The sequence below is a fragment of the Haematobia irritans genome, chromosome 1, assembly GCF_050003625.1.
Source record: "Haematobia irritans isolate KBUSLIRL chromosome 1, ASM5000362v1, whole genome shotgun sequence".
In the NCBI taxonomy this organism is placed as follows: domain Eukaryota; kingdom Metazoa; phylum Arthropoda; class Insecta; order Diptera; family Muscidae; genus Haematobia; species Haematobia irritans.
In genome coordinates, this window is record NC_134397.1 from 213,241,887 (window position 1) to 213,259,282 (window position 17,396).

A 17,396-nucleotide genomic window follows, 5' to 3' on the forward strand; every position below is an offset into this window, starting at 1 on the left:
TACGACCGAACACCAAAAAGTTTTTCAGCGGTGGATTATCCCACCTCAGTAATGCCGGTGACATTTCTGAGGGTTTCAAAGCTTCTCTAAGTGGTTTCACTGTAATGTGGAACGCCGTTCGGACTCGGCTATAAAAAGGAGGTCCCTTGTCATTGAGCTTAACATGGAATCGGGCAGCACTCAGTGATAAGAGAGAAGTTCACCACTGTGGTATCACAATGGACTGAATAGTCAAAGTGAGCCTGATACATCGGGCTGCCACATAACCTAACCTAACCTAACCTAACCTAACCTTCGAACGAATCACGCTATCGGCTTGAAACTTGACAGAAGTAGTCGTCATTGATGTAGGTCGGATGGTGTTGCAAATCGGTCATATCGGACCACTTTCAGGTATAGCCTCCACATAAACCGATCCCCAGATTTGACTTCCAGAGCCTCTTGGATACATGGTACATGATGTTAGTATGTGTCTTCTAACAACTTCACGAAAATTGCTTCATAATGGTCCTTAAAGTTAGGTTCCATAATCTCTCATATTAGGTTTATACATACACCTAAAGAAAAAACACTTTCCTCAGGAACGAAATTTTATACAAACGAAATTCCCTTTTCTTATAAAGTATTTTCCTATGGATCAAGCACACCCAAATGTATGATATGCAATTCAACGATTGTCTCTAATTCTTTTTATTTGCCTTTAAAGAAAATTCTTTTGCGCCAAATGAAAACTTTGCTTGTCTTAAACTTCGCTCCTTAGAAAAGAAAAATCTTCTTTCTGTGTATATTTTCAGTTTACTTGTTCGTACTTGGTACTGGGAAACAAACAAAACGACAAGAGTAGCCTAATCTATGTCAAATAACCTATTATCAAATTGATTAGGGCAAACCCATTTAGACTTCCTCATCAACATCCTCTACTTGCAAGGAAACTAATCATCAGAATAAATTCGGTGGATTTACCACTCCCATAAATTCCCTTCGAACATTCCGAAATTTTACATTAGAGAGTTGGTTCCACATCACTTTGTACTATGAAAAATTTCGCTAATAAAAATTTCTTTGATTGTAAAAACATGATAAATTTCGTTTTTTAGGAAGCGAATTCCTTCGATGTTCTGTACCCTTATAATAAAAAAAGTATATGCAGACCGATAAAATATTACAAAACAAAAAAATCCAATTAAAAATTTAATTGCATTAAAAACAAGTATTTACGGCCGTAAATTCGGCCAGGCCGAATCTTATGTACCCTCCACCATGGATTGCGTAGAAACTTCTACGAACGACTGTCATCCACGAATTTCAAATCACATGGTTGTTAAATATCATATACTACCACCATTTTTGCTTCTCCAAAAGGCACCGGAGATCAAATCTGAAGATCGGTTTATATGGGAGCTATATATCAGGGATCCGGAGCGGTCCATTTTTTTCGCTCCGCTCCCGCTCCGGAGAAAAAAAAATCGCTCCGCTCCTCGCTCCGCTCCGAGAAAAAAAAAATCGCTCCGCTCCGCTCCACGCTCCGCTCCGCTCCACGCTCCGCTCCGCTCCTCTTCGAGAAAAATCGGGCAGTACATATATATGGGAGCTATAGCTAAATCTGGGAAAATCGGGCGATACATATATATGAGAGCTATATCTAAATCTGAACCGATTTGGATGAAATTTTGCAGACTTGAAGGGCGATGAAAAAGATTACCTTTTGCCAAATTTGGCGACGATCCGTTTGAAAAAAAGCACAGCGTGACCCCATTTGTCGAAATCGGGCGATACATATATATGGGAGCTATATCTAAATTTGATCCGATTTCTTCCAAATTCAATAGTGTTCGTCGTTGTGCCCAAAAACTCCCTGTACCAAATTTCATCAAAATCGGTTAATAATTGCCACCGGAATCCTGTGAACAACAAATACATGGACAGACACCAAGCGCTAGATCGACTCAGGAGGTGATTCTGAGTCCATCGGTATATATTTTATGGGGTCTAAAATCAATATTTCTGGTAGGCACATTTTTTGGCAGATCAAATTTATTATACCCTAACCACTATGTGGTTTAGGGTATAATGACTTTAAAACAATGTGTTGAAACATTTTATTAATTTTGAAGATTTTTTCAGAAATATTAAATCCATTTTGACTTCATTAAAACGAAATTTTCATTCATGTTAGGATACACAATTTTATGTCGAATCACTTAGCTATAAGGACAAACTGACTTCATTGAAAAGTTTAGAGACTTTTAGACAAGGAAAAAACTTTATATCAGAGAAATACGTCTTCTATTCTAAGCAAAATTCGTATTCGTATTTTAAGCATGTGAAATATTTGGCCTCCCGACAATATTCTTTGCGGTGCACCATCTACTATTTAATATGTGATAGAAACCAAATTTATGAAAATGGACCAAATTTAAAAATTAGAAATCTTTTGGACCAATTTTGGTCCGATCGGACCAAAACGGCAACGCTGATTGGAATTGAAAGTCTATACATAGAGTAGAAGTAACTACTCTCCGAAAGTTTTTTTTTTTGTTTTGCAACAGACGTAGAGAAAAGGTTTTGTAATATTTGATGATTTGACTTAAAAATGGGTATCTTAACATGAAACAAAAAATTTATAGGCTAAGGTCAATTTGACATTAATAATTCAGAAAAATTCTTTAAATTTAATGAAATTGTCTTTAAATTTGTTGTCTTTTTGCATATTGACTACAAAGCAAAAAATCGTTCAAATATAGGACATGTTTTTCAAAACTTTATTTTAAAGAAGTTTTTTACTTCAAACATAGCATAATTTCTACTGGAAGTCGAGTCCTAATTTGGAAAATAAAGTTGCCGTTAACTCGTTTTTAAAGGACTTTGATAGCATATGAAGAAAAAAAGCTGAGAAAGCGAAAAATTAAAATTTGCTTCCTAGAAGCAAGTACACAAAACCTAAATTTAAGAGAGAATTGTGTTTTAAAAGTGTCCTTGCTTGTATTCTCCGCTTCTTTGGCTCGGAATCAATACCAAATTTTTTAAAGTAAAGACAAAATCTTTGGAACCGGGTATGCTTTTTTTCAGTGTATGTTTGCAACAACCTCCATCGAAATCAGTCCGTGGTATACCTACAAATATTCTTACTCAGATCTATTGTTACCTAATTTCGCTTTTTTTCACTTTATTGTAAAAATACATTTTCAAACAGCGTTTTTAAGAAATGTTCGTTCTCAAAAAAGTAGATAACATGCAATAATAAAATCAAGTCATTAGTTTTCAATGTGAGAAAAAATTAAAATAAATGTATATGCGCACATTTTTCAACCAAAATTGAAACTATCCATAATTTTAATTAAATTTTCGAGAACTAATATCAGAAATAAGAGAATGCTAGGGTATAGTACAATAGTAAAGCAAATATGAATGTCCTTACACTGAAAAAACGCATGCCCGGTTCCAAAGATTTTGTCTTTACTTTAACAGTTTGGGTATTAATTCCGAGCCAAAGAAGCGGAGAATACAAGTAAGGATACTTTAAAGACGCAATTCTCTTTTAAATTTGGGGGTTATGTACTTGCTTCTAGGAAGCAATGCTAATTTTTAATTTTTTTTAGATTTTTTTCGTCAGTTGTTATCAAAATCCTTTAAAAACGAGTTAACGACAATTTTATTTTCCATATTAAGACTCGACTTCCAGTAGAAATTATGCTATGTTTCAAGTAACAAGCGTCTTTAATATAAAGTGTTGAAAAACTTGTCTTATTTTTTGACGATTTTTTGCTTTGTAGGCAAGATGCAAAAAGGAAACAAATTTAAATACAATTTTATTAATTTTAAAGAATTTTTCTTAATTATTAAAGTCACGTTGACCTTACCTCAAAAATTTTATCTTTCATTTTATGATACACATTTTTAAGTAAAATCACTTTATTATAAGGACATTACAACTTCATTCAAAAGTTTATTGACTTTTGGACAAGGAAAAAAACTTTATTTTAGAGAAATGCGTCTTCCTTGTTAAGCAAAATTTGTATTCTTATTCTAAGGACATGAAATCTTTGACTTGACGACAATATTTTTTTCAGTGTAGAAAACTAAAAAATTAAATATAAATAAGATCGTTTAATTGCATTTATTTGGCGTTCATTACAAACATCTTTGTAGTAATACGGGATGAAATTGATCGAAAGTACTGTTGTTACTTTTACAACACATACTAGAGATATATTTTGACATTTGCCGTTTTTGAAAACAATTACTAAAAAAACACTACGCTAAGTACTAAGTAATTTCAAAGTTACACATTTCATTCAAGTAATATTTTATTCGGAGCGGAGCGGTTTTTCATTTGGAAACCGCTCCGCTCCCGCTCCGCTCCGGATTTTAGAAATGCCGCTCCCGCTCCGCTCCCGCTCCGGCAAAAAAGGGCTTGCTCCGCTCCGCTCCGCTCCGGATCCCTGCTATATATAATTATGGACTGATAGGAACCAATTCCTGCATGGTTGTTGGATACCCTATACTAACATCACTTACCAAATTTCAACCGAATGGGAAGAATTTTGCTCTTCCAAGGTGCTCCGGAGGTCAAATCTGGGAATCGGTTTATTTGGGGCCTATATATAATTATGGACCGATATCGACCAATTTTTGCATGGGTGTTTGAGGCCATATATTAACATCACGTATCAAATTTCAACTGAATCAGATATATTTTGGTCTTCCAAGAGGCTCCGGAGGTCAAATCTGGTGATCGGTTTATATGGGGGCTATCTATAATTATGGACCGATATGAACCACTTTTTGCATGGTTGTTCGAGACCATATACTAACACCATGTACCATATTTCGGCCGGATCGGATGAAAATTGTTTCTCTTAGAGGACTCGCAAGCCAAATTTGGGGGTCCGTTTATATGGGGGCTATACGTAAAAGTGGACCGATATGGCCCATTTGCAATACCATTCGACCTAGATCAATAACAAATACTTGTGCCAAGTTTCAAGTCGCTAGCTTGTTTCGTTCGGAAGTTAGCGTGATTTCAACAGACGGACGGACGGACATGCTCAGATCGACTCAGAATTTCACTACGACCCAGAATATATATACTTTATGGGGTCTTAGAGCAATATTTCGATGTGTTACAAACGGAATGACAAAGTTAATATACCCCCCATCCTATGGTGGAAGGTATAAAAATATATTCATCTTGCAGTGAAACCTCTCAGCAGAAGACAACCACGGTCACCTTAACATTGCTCACATTTGGGAAGTGTCCACTTATGAGAGATAAATATTAATGTGATATTATAGCAAACGTCTCGCGAAAGTTGTCCACTTTTGGGAGGTGTTCAAGTTTGAAAGTTTTCACTTTAATTGATTCATGTAATTGTTTAATTAAAACAAAAATCAATCGCACAAATTAATAAATTTTTTAAATGGATTAATTAAAATTTTAATTGACGGTAATTGATACCGTGAATTAAAAATTGACCGTATCAAGAAGAAGAAATTTCAAATAAATTAAATCAATTTTTACTATTTTTTTATTCTTTAATAATCAATTCGACCATATTCACTTGTTTTTCTCTGTGTGTATTCAATGTGCCCTGTATATGATTCCAATGACACATATTCTTATCAATGCCAATGATTAATCTTTAGCAAATGACTAAATGCGCAATGATGATCTTCTCTGGACACAGTAAGGATTTTTCCAGCTATCAGCATTGTTTAGCTAACAGAGACTAACAAAGAAAAGACATGAAATTCATATTTTTAGTAGTGATTCTACTTTTGGCAATTGCAAAGGGACAAGAGATGGCTCTACCATCAAACTCATCGCTAAATGTATGCATGATTTGTTTTTTATTGGAAAATATGTATTTTTTTTTATTTAATTTTTTTTATTTACCCAAGGGAACATCTTTTATATTGCTACAAACTCCAGCCAGATATTCACACAAAATTCTCGAATAAAATACCGAAGTTGAAAAGAAAAAATCGAAAGATCACACAGCAAGAGATTCTAGGTATTTTAAAAGACCTCAATGCCAGATTTGTGACATTTGATAAAAAAGTAAGGTCGAGTCGGGTAGACCATGGAAATTTTAATCACAACAAGTATATACGGCCGTAAGTTCGGCCAGGCCGAAGCTTATGTACACTCCACCATGGATTGCGTAGAAACTTCTACTGAAGACTGTCATCCACAATCGAATTACTTGGGTTGCGGTAACACTTGCCGATGGCAAGGTATCTTAAAACTTCCTAACACCGTAATATATACCACATAGTCCATACGTGGTATATATTAAACTAAAAAAGGCCGATTAAATACGTATATAATTAAGTTTAAAGTTTCTATAGAAATAAAATTTGGAAAAAATGTTCTATAGAAATAAAATTTGGAAAAAATTTTCTATAGAAATAAAATTTTGACAAAATTTTCTATAGAAATAAAATTTTGACAAAATTTTCTATAAAAATAAAATTTTGACAAAATTTTCTATAGAAATAAAATTTTGACAAATTTTTCTATAGAAATAACATTTTGACAATGTTTTCTATAAAAATAAAATTTTGGTAGATTATTTTTGGCTCGAGTGACAACCATGATTATGAACCGATATGGACCAATTTTTGTTTGATTGGTGATCGGCTATATATAACTATAGACCGATATGGATTATGGCATGGTTATAAGCGGCCTTATACTAACACCATGTTCCAAATTTCAACCGTATCGGATGAATTTAGATCCTCCAAGAGGCTCCGGAGGACAAATCTGGGGATCGATTTATATGGGGGCTATATATAATTATGGGCCTATGGGGACCAATTTTTGCATGGTCATTAGAGAACATGTACCAAATTTCAGCCGGATCGGATGGAATTTGGTTCTCTTAGAGGCTCCGCAAGCCAAATCGGGGGATCGGTTTATATGGGGGCTATATGTAATTATGGACCGATATGGACCAAATTTTGCATGGTTGTTAGAGACTACACTAATAGAAAAAATTACGTTCCGTAGTCGTGAACGGACGGTGACAAAATGAAACGGAAACGTTCACAAAAAAATCAAAACGGAATGTTCACTATTTCGTCCACGGGCGTTCACGATTTCATGAACGGCATTCGTTTTTCTTTGGCCATGACAAGTCTTAAAATAATCGTTAGATGTTATTATGGTAACTCCCTCGGTGGTACAATGTGATAAGGCGACTGTTAACGCATGGTGCAGAAAACACAGGTTCGAGTCACGCCAGCAGAAATCTTTTTTTTTAATTTTGTTTATAAAGTCGTAACCATAGCGTTGTCAGATCATGAACGCTGGTTGTTGTTTTGACAACGCATGGTGTCATTTTATCGTTGTCAGATTGACACCGCCTGTTCTCAGTTTGACACCACATGTGTGTTGATTCACTTTCATGAACGAATCGTTTTGAAATGAGCACGCCGTGCATGATTTTTTCTATGAGTGTATATACTAACACCATGTACCAAATTTCAGCCGGATCGGATGAAATTTGCTTCTCTTACAGCAATCGCAAGCCAAATTTGGGGGTCCGTTTATATGGGGGCTATACGTAAAAGTGGACCGATATGGCCCATTTTCAATACCATCCGACCTACATCAATAGCAACTACTTGTGCCAAGTTTCAAGTCGATAGCTTGTTTCGTTCGGAAGTTAGCGTGATTTCAACAGACGGACGGACGGACCTGCTCAGATCGACTCAGAATTTCACCACGACCCAGAATATATATATACTTTATGGGGTCTTAGAGCAATATTTCGATGTGTTACAAACGGAATGACAAAGTTAATATACCCCCATCCTATGGTGTAGGGTATAATAAAAAAAGTCAATTTTTCGACTTTTTCAAAATATGAATCGACTATTTTATAATTTGGTAAATTTAAGTTTTCAACTTATTTAAAAATTTAAGAAATTGTCATTTCGATTTATTAATTTCTTGAGCTACGGTTAAATCAAAGTAAATAATGTTTCTTGATTCCAAAAAAAAAAAAGGATTTAAACCAAAAGCCTATATTTGAGGCGTGTTTATCTTAAATCTAAAGATTCAATACTTCAATTAATTTAAGGACGATTTCTTTAAATCACAAATGTTTTTCCTTACTTTAAGGAAAATTTGCTATAGTTCAAACACATATGGCTTTAACGGAGGGACGCAAATTTCCAAATTTGTGTTCTATTTTTAATAACAAAACGTTTGAAGCAAAGATTGCAAGCCTTTTTTAATTAAAATTTCATTATTTAAAAGAAATTTGTCCTTTATATTGTGTAAATTGAGCAAAATTTAGTAATTTAACCTAATACCACGTAAATTTTTTTAGTGTATGTATTTATATGCACGCAAATATAACGAAATTTTAGACAAATGAACATTTTTTTTATTGCGGTAAAAAAGTTTGTTTGGAAGAAGAGTATTATATTTTAGCGATTAACTTTGACGTCATTTATGGGATGTAAAAACAATTTAATATAGACTAGCTCAACTTTTTTAATATTATACTTAGTTTCATCTTCCCCATACGTTAGGCTAGGTGTAGTGACAGTCCGCAATTATACAGGGAAAAATATAACTAAAATATTTGCAATTAAAAAGTTAATCGATGCTATTAAATTTTTAATCAAATTAAAAAATAAAGTAATTTAAGAAAATTTTTTAAAACATTTTAATGTTTAATATAAATATTAATTGTTGCAATTAATATTTCCATATTTTACAAAAAATATTTCCAATTAAATATATATATTTTTTCTTCCGAAATAATTAGTTTCATACCATTTAAACGAAAAGTTCATAAGAATGTATAAAATCTTGTGAAATTACGAGAAAATGATTTCGTCTAAAGGGTAATTATAAATAAATAAACAATAACAAAGTTTATTGAATTTTTATTTATTTATTTATCTTGTATCTTTAGATGAAATAATTTTCTGGTAATTTTATAAGATTATACTTTCATATGAATTTTCCGATTGTAACTATAGTTGAATGTTTCTATGGATTTGAGCCAAAAATATATATTTTTTATCTATTATTATTTATATTGGATTGGATATATAATTGGAAATAATTTTTTAATTAATGGATTCAATCACGAAATTAATTAATCCAAATAATTTTTAATTACAATTTCTTCAAAAACAAAAATGATAGTATAAAAAAAAAACAAATACATACGGCCGTAAGTTCGGCCAGGCCGAATCTTAAATACCCACCACCATGAATCAAATATTAGGGTTTCCTTTGAAATTTCATTTATCCCGAAAATAAATTTAAAGATTTTACCGATGAAGACTATATCAGATTCTGGATTTATAAGAACCATTTTTGTTTGATTTTTTTAGAGGAATCATTAACATCTCTTGTAAGTGTGCAAGAAACTTATAAAATAACGCCTTGATTTGAAATCTTAAATCTGTAGATTTTCACCCGAGAAGTACAATCTGGAAATTTTACATTGAGTTTCAAGCAATTATCATGATCAGTGCGCATTCTATACCCTCAAGAAGTAAAATCGGTCTATATGGAGGCAAATGGACCGCTAAAAACTTAATCCGATACACGTTGTGAGCCTAAAATACAAGAATATTTACAATTTCCGGCAAATCGGATAAAAACTACGGTTTCTAGAAACCCAGGGAGTTAAATCGGGAGATCATTCTTATGGGGGCTATGCTAAAATATGGACCGATACACACCGTTTTCGGCACGCCTCTTTATGGCCCGAAAATACCTCTAGATTTCCAATTTCAGGCAAATTGCATAAAAACTTCGGATTCTAGAAGCCCAAGAAGTAAAATCGGGATTTCGGTCTATATGGGGGCTATATCAAAATATGGACCGATACTTACAATTTTAGGCACACCTCTTTTAGTCCTAAAATACATCTAGATTTCCAATTTTAGACAAATTGGATAAAAACTACGGTTTCTAGAAGCCCAAGAAGTAAAATCGGGATTTCGGTCTATATGGGGGCTATATCAAAATATGGACCGATACTTACAATTTTCGGCACACCTCTTTATGGTCCTAAAATACCTCCAGATTTCCAATTTCAGGCAAATTGGATAAAAACAACGATTTCTATAAGCTCAAGACCCCAAATCGGGAGGTCAGTTTATATAGGGACTATATCAAAACCTGGACCGATATAGTCCATCTTCGAACTTGACCTGCCTGCAGACAAAAGACGAGTTTGTGCATAATTTCAGCACGATTGCTTCATTATTGAAGACTGTAGCGTGAATACAACAGACAGACAGCCAGACAGACGGACAGACGGACAAGGTTATATCGTCTTAGAATTTCTCCCTGATCAAGAATATATATATAAAGTATATATATTCTTGATCATAGTCAGAAATCGATATTTCGATGTGTTACAAACGGAATGACAAACTTATTATACCCTTGTCACCATTCTATGGGGGTGGGTATAAAAAAAAACAAGTACATACGGCCGTAAGTTCGGACAGGCCGAATCTTATGTACCCTCTTCTACTAAAGACTGTACTTCTACTAAAGACTGTTATCCACAATCGAATTACTTGGGTTGTGGTAATACTATATATATGATTATGGACCGATATTTACCAACTTTGGCATGGTTGTTAGAGACCATATACTAACACCACGTACCAAATTTCAACCGGATCGGATGAAATTTGCTTCTCCAAAAGGCTCCGGAGATCAAATCTGGGGATCTGTTTATATGGGGGCTATATATAATTATAAACCGATGTAGACCAATTTTTGCATGGTGATTAGAAACCCTATACGTATACCACGTACCCAATTTCAGCCGGATCGGATGAAATTTGCTTCTCTTAGAGGCTCTGCAAGCCAAATCTGGGGATCGGTTTATTTGGGGGCTATATATAATTATGGACCGATATGGACCAATTTTTGCATGGTTGTTAGAGACCATATACTAACATCATGTACCAAATCGGATGAAATGTGCTTCTCTTAGAGGCTCCGCAAGCCAAATCTGGGGGGTCCGTTTATATGAGGGCTATACGTAAAATTGGACCGATATGGCCCATTTGCAATACCGTGCGACCTACATCAATAACAACTACTTATGCCAAGTTTCAAGTCGATAGCTTGTTTCGTTCGGAAGTTAGCGTGATTTCAAAAGACGGACGAACTGCTTAGATCGTCTCAGAATTTCACCACGACCCGGAATATATATACTTTATGGGGTCTAAGAGCGATGTGTTACAAACGGAATGACAAAGTTCATTTCCATCCTATGGTGGAGGGTATAATAAAATGATCCAATTAAAAAATGAATTGTTTTAATTAAAAAATTTGTTGAATCCATTAAATTTTTAATTGAATATTTTTTAAAATTCAATTAAAATTTTTATTCGAAATATTTTGGTGAATTTTTTTTTATTTTTTTTTTTAACTGATTTTATTTTTTTATGTGTTATGAAAAATTTATTGTATCAATTACACATGGAAAATCAATAAGGATGTTTTAGCTATTCACCCAATATCTACAATTCGACCTGCTATAGACACATCTGGTTTACACACGGATGAAAAAGGCTGTTTTTCATATGTTTGGCTATAAACATTATATGTTTGGAACACAAATTTTTAAACACAATATTTTTGAGTGCAAGCATATAATGTTCATAAACTAGCATAACATGCTTGGGACATATATGTTAATATGTTAGAACATATTATGTTTGGGACATAAAATGTTTGTAAATATAATATGCTTGGATGCAAACATATATTAATTTAGAAATAGCCTATAAACATATATGTGTTTAGTAGCTTGGGGCGCTATTTAACAGGGAGCGATATTGAATTAAGTTGGTGGTCGTTGCTTGTTATTACAAAATTAACATTTTATTTTCCCTTGGGCAATTGATCAGCTACTTCTTTGATCCTTACAAACTGTGTGGTCCGCTGTTCGAATCCCCGTCCGGCAAAAGGTAAATTTAAAATAAAAAAAAATCATACAATTGAATAATTTCTTCTACAATGTTTGTATTACAGAAAAAGGTGCTAAGAACTAAAAAATCTCGTGGAAGTGAGAAAGATGTGGGGGAATATACAATTGGGCAGAAACAAAATTTTGAGCATTCAGGTCGAAAACCTATGTTGTTAGCACCTATATTACTTGTTTATTTTCATAATTCATTATGATTGTAAATATATAAATAAATAAATAAAATTTTGAGCACAATATTGTTTTTTAAGCATATAATATTTTTGGGTGCAAAATGCTTCCAAACATATTATATGTTCACATAATAACATATTGTTTTTTGGAAGACAACATTATTGAATTTGGATGCAAAAATACAAAATGTTTGGAACTTAGACTACCCAAACATATATTGTTTAGACCAATATGCTTTCAAATATTTTATATATTGGAAGAGATCAAACATATAAATGTTTGGGCAATACCCAAAAATGTATATGCTTGAAGCAAAATATGTTTGGGAGTATATGTTACAGAAGCGATTTTTTGTGAGCGTGCAGTATTGATAGCACCATGTGTTTGCTTACGATCAATGATGTTGGAGAAATTCAAACAATTCTATTAATAGACAAGTGTGCAATGGCCACACACATGCATTTATAGAAACTTTGTTTAATGAAAACTATTATTCGATTTTTGTTTTGTATAAAATGTTTTTCAAAACTACACCCTCAAAAAAAATCGCTTCTTTAACATATGTTCCAAACATATTTTGCAGGAAGCACATATATTATTGGATACTGCCGAAACATTAATATGTTTGTTTTATGTGACCATATTATATGTTTGGAAGCATTTTGAGCCCAAAAATATTATATGCTTGGAAGAATTTTTCCCAAAGACGATTCTGCTCATTGCCTAACATACTCGTAATTTTCACATCCACGAAATATTTTAGTTCTTGGTACCTTTTGCTGTATTACAAATAATGTTGAAGAAATTATTCACTTTTATAAATTTTTTAAATTTTACCTTTCGCCTGCACGGAGAATCGAACCGAGGACCATACAGATTGTATGCCAACACACTATCCACTGGGCTACGTAGCTGTTATGGTCACCAGCAGATAATTATTGTTATAAGTTATATTTATATAGCATAGTTTGCAGCGCCCACGAGCCCATGCAAACATAACATTATTTAACAGAAACATACATTTGTTTGCCACGTGGAGCAGTGGTTAGCAAGTCAGCCTTGCATGCAAAGGGTCGTGGGTTCAATCCCTGCTCCGACCGAAAACTTTTTTTTTTAATTTACACGTTTATATTTATACTATATTAAATTTTTATAATGAAACTTCGAAATGTGGGTTATTAAAGATTTGTAGTCGGTAACAGTGCTTCATATAAACGAAATTGACTGATTTTTGGATAAAATATTTTTTTTTTGCAAAAATAAAAATTTTGTAACAAAAAACTGTTTTTGGTACAAAACTTTAAAATTTGGAAGGAATTCAAAAACTCTAACAAAAGAAGAACGTGGAGTCGAGTATAAACGTACATAAATAATTTTATAATATAAACATAAATTTATTTAGGCGTGAACAGTTTTTTACTAGCATTTAACAAAATCGCTCTAAAATGCCTTTTATTTTTCTTTAATAATTCATTTTAAAGAAAATAAACTTTTTAAATTGTTTTAGCTGCAAAACTCGAACTTAACGCACGCTTTTATATTTGAAGGTGTCCGTCAACTCCTCGTGGACTACTAATTAATTAAGAGGAACTAAGCTTTGTTTTTATACATTTTACTGTGTAATTCTTGACTATTTCCTCCTTATTTCATTTTACTGTCCCAACTCTAAAAAGAGTATAGTGCCCTTTCGTTATTTTTATGAAGACCCCTGATTTCTTTTAACGAACCAAGAAAAAAATTGTGCCCATAATGCCAAAATGATAAATAAAACCCATGTCTACACATACATAAAATGCTGCTCTCAAGGCGAAAACATATGCTGTTTGTTTTTCAAATGTCTATTCTCTTGGTTCCGAAAACAGTTTTCCGAAACCGCTCTCTTTTGATTCTCTTGCTGTGTTATGCTGATATCTTTCGTCAACTCTCCCGGTTTCCATCTCTATTTCTTTCTCTATACTCTCTCTGTCGCTTTGAATAAAATATCACAACATATGTATGTTTAGTCGAAATTTGTAAATTTATATATGTTTGCATTCACACATATGATTTTTATGAAGCATTCATGTCCCAAACATAATATATTCTAACATATTAACATATATGTCCCAAACATTTAGTGTTAGTTTAGGAACATTACATGTTTGCACTTAAATATATTGTGTTTTAAAATTGTGCCCGAAACACATTTTGTTTATATCGGAACATATGAAAAACATATTTTTCTAACAGTGTAGTAACTGTAATAGCGAATATCTGCAAAAATTTTTACCACGAAACTTCGAAAAGTACAGCGCATGATATAAACGAAATCGATTCTTGTTGAAAAGTGAAAAAGGATTTTATTTACGGCGAAAATAAATGATCTTTAACAATTTTTTTCTTGATAAAAATTTGAACTTTTCGAAGAGATAAAAAAAAACTGTAACAAAAGAACAACGTTTGTCGCACTTTTTCTTTTCCAAACATATTTTAAGAATACAAAACAAAAATTTGTTTCTCTACTATTTCTATGTAGAAATGATGAAATATCCGTTGCGTTTTAACATATATTCAATAATGAATTACATTTTTGTATTGTCTAGATATGGGTCAGTTGTGGACCTTTTATCACTTTCATGTCAAATTAACACCTATTGGGTTTTCCATTATGTCTGAAGCCGCAATTTTTTTGCTCATTCAATCTGAAAATAGTTGCCAGCACTACCTTTAAAATAAAATCAAAAAATAAAGATAAATAAAAAATTGAAAATTGTATCACAATTTGTGTTTACTTCTTCACCGCTTGAAAATGACCTGGGGTAAGGATTATTTTCCGATTGCGTTCTAGCAACTACCGCTTGGTCTCCATTACTTAAAATGTCTAAAGTCATTACGACCATTAAGACCCACACAGAGGGTATTATTTTCAAGAACATATCTCGTTCGCTGGTGTTCTGTTTTAATACTGATCATTAAACTGAAAGTGAATTTTATTTTTTTCAGTAATTAATTTTGATAACGACAATAACTTACGTAGGGTTTTCATAAAGTGAGGAAAATTACAATGCGTTTGTAAGGAAATATTTAAGAAGAAACCCAATAAACAAACTTGAAAGTACTTGCCGGAATTGTTTTTTACTCTTAAACCAATTGACATGTTTTTAATACAATCTGAAATTCAATATTTCGATAAATCAACTTTCGAGATTTTGTAACTTTGAACATGCACACAAAAAAATGTCACGAAAATTTTTCCAATTAAAATTTTAATTGAGTTTTAAAAAATATTCAATTAAAAATTTAAATAAAAAAAAAATCAATCACAAAAATAATAGTATCAATTAATTTTTTAATTGGATCAATTAACTTTTTAATTGACCTTCAATTAATTTTTTAATTGATACTATCATTTCTGTGATTGAAGACATTTCAATTAAAAATTAATTGGATCAATTCATTTTGTGATTGAATCAGAAAAAAATTTTTTGTGTGTGGTGAAAATTTTCTTGGCAAAAATGTGTGGGATCAGGTTAAGTTAAGTGGCAGCCCGATGTATCAGGCTCACATAGACTATTCAGTCCATTGTGATACCACATTGGTGAACTTCTCTCTTCTCTCTGTGTGGGATTGGTATCTGGCATTTTCTTTTCAATAGCTTCGTAATCAATCAATTCCTCAATCGTTCATATCCAATAAGCTCGTATAAAAATTGTAATAATAATATCACGAAATTAATTGATCCAATTAATTTTTTAATTGAAATCACGAAAATAATATTATCCATCACAATTTTAATTGGACATAAAAATAAATGTTAGATTAAAAAATTGATTGATTTCATTAGCAAATTTCAATTAATTTTTTAATTGATTCAACTAAAAAGTTAATTAATGTTGATTGTAAAACTCAATTAATTTTTTATTAAGAACGTAACTATCAATTCAATTACTTTCTTAACTCACTTCGTGGAAGCCACCGTGGTGCAATGGTTGGCATGCCCGCCTTGCATACACAAGGTCGTGGGTTCGATTCCTGCTTCGACCGAACACCAAAAAAGTTTTTCAGCGGTGGATTATCCCACCTCAGTAATGCTGGTGACATTTCTGAGGGTTTCAAAGCTTCTCTAAGTGGTTTCACTGCAATGTGGAACGCCGTTCGGACTCGGCTATAAAAAGGAGGTCCCTTGTCATTGAGCTTAACATGGAATCGGGCAGCACTGAGTGATAAGAGATAAGTTCACCAATGTGGTATCATAATGGACTGAATAGTCTAAGTGAGCCTGATACATCGGGCTGCCACCTAACCTAACTCACTTCGTGTTCGTGTTTGATTAAAAAGTTATTTTAGAAATAACATTTTTATTCAAAATTAAAAAATTTCCAATACTTTTTTAACGGAACACTAAGTTTCCGAGTTTGATTAAAAAGTTCATTTTATGAATTAATTTTTTAATTAACAATTGAAAAATGTTCAATCATTGACTTGACTTCAATCATTGACTAAAAAGTTAATTGAATCAATTAATTTATTAATTGAATCAATTAATTTATTAATTGATTCAATTAATAAATAAATATAATTTAGACAAAAAAATATCGTTTCCCATTTGTTTTTCACTGTAAGGAAAGGCTAAGGCTAATTGCATCTTTCCTCACATCTTTCTCACTTCCACGAGATTTTTTAGTTCTTAGCAACTTTTTCTGTAATACAAACAATGTAGTAGAAATTATTCGATTTTTTGTATACCCTCCACCATAGGATGGGGGTATATTAACTTTGTCATTCCGTTTGTACACTCAAAAAAAGTGAACTCTCTATTTCACTAAAGCCATATTAACTTTATATTAGTTCATAGAATCATTATGTTTGGAAAAAAATTATTTTAGTCAAATAATTTTTTGCGTATGTTAGTTAAAAGAACTAAAAAACTGGAAAAAGTTATACACAAATAAAGCATAAAGATTTCCAAATTTCGTATTTCTTTCAAAATAGTTCATTATTTCTTTAAATTTGTAAATTTTACCAAAAATGTGTCCATCATGAACTTCGTATGTCACTAAAGACATTATTGCAATTTTGAACTCCAAGATTTCTCTTAAAACTACAAAATTTTCTTTAACTACTGAAAAAATTTAGTTATGTCTAATAAATTTTCTTGAATTTGTCGAAAAATATTTACTTATTTTTGCCATATTGGAGTGATGCCAGCGCTTGTAATACCGTTTACTTAAAATTTTCTAAAAAAGTTCCAAA

General features: G+C 32.4%; 2 protein-coding genes and 1 long non-coding RNA gene across 7 annotated transcripts in view; 2 read left to right on the plus strand and 1 right to left on the minus strand.

Annotated features, from left to right (window-relative positions):
- aralar1 (calcium-binding mitochondrial carrier protein aralar1) overlaps positions 1 to 17,396 on the plus strand; it is a 510,884-nt gene that overhangs the window by 264,941 nt on the left and 228,547 nt on the right. The gene's annotated exons all lie outside the window — the stretch shown is intronic.
- The window catches only part of LOC142222556 (corticotropin-releasing factor-binding protein), a 184,420-nt gene that overhangs the window by 110,544 nt on the left and 56,480 nt on the right, over positions 1 to 17,396 (plus strand). The window lies entirely within an intron of this gene.
- LOC142219444 (uncharacterized) lies at positions 14,478 to 15,096 on the minus strand. Its single transcript, XR_012717576.1, has 2 exons — positions 14,936 to 15,096; positions 14,478 to 14,868 (listed from the first exon to the last, which is right to left on the minus strand). It is a non-coding gene; the product is annotated as an uncharacterized LOC142219444 (long non-coding RNA).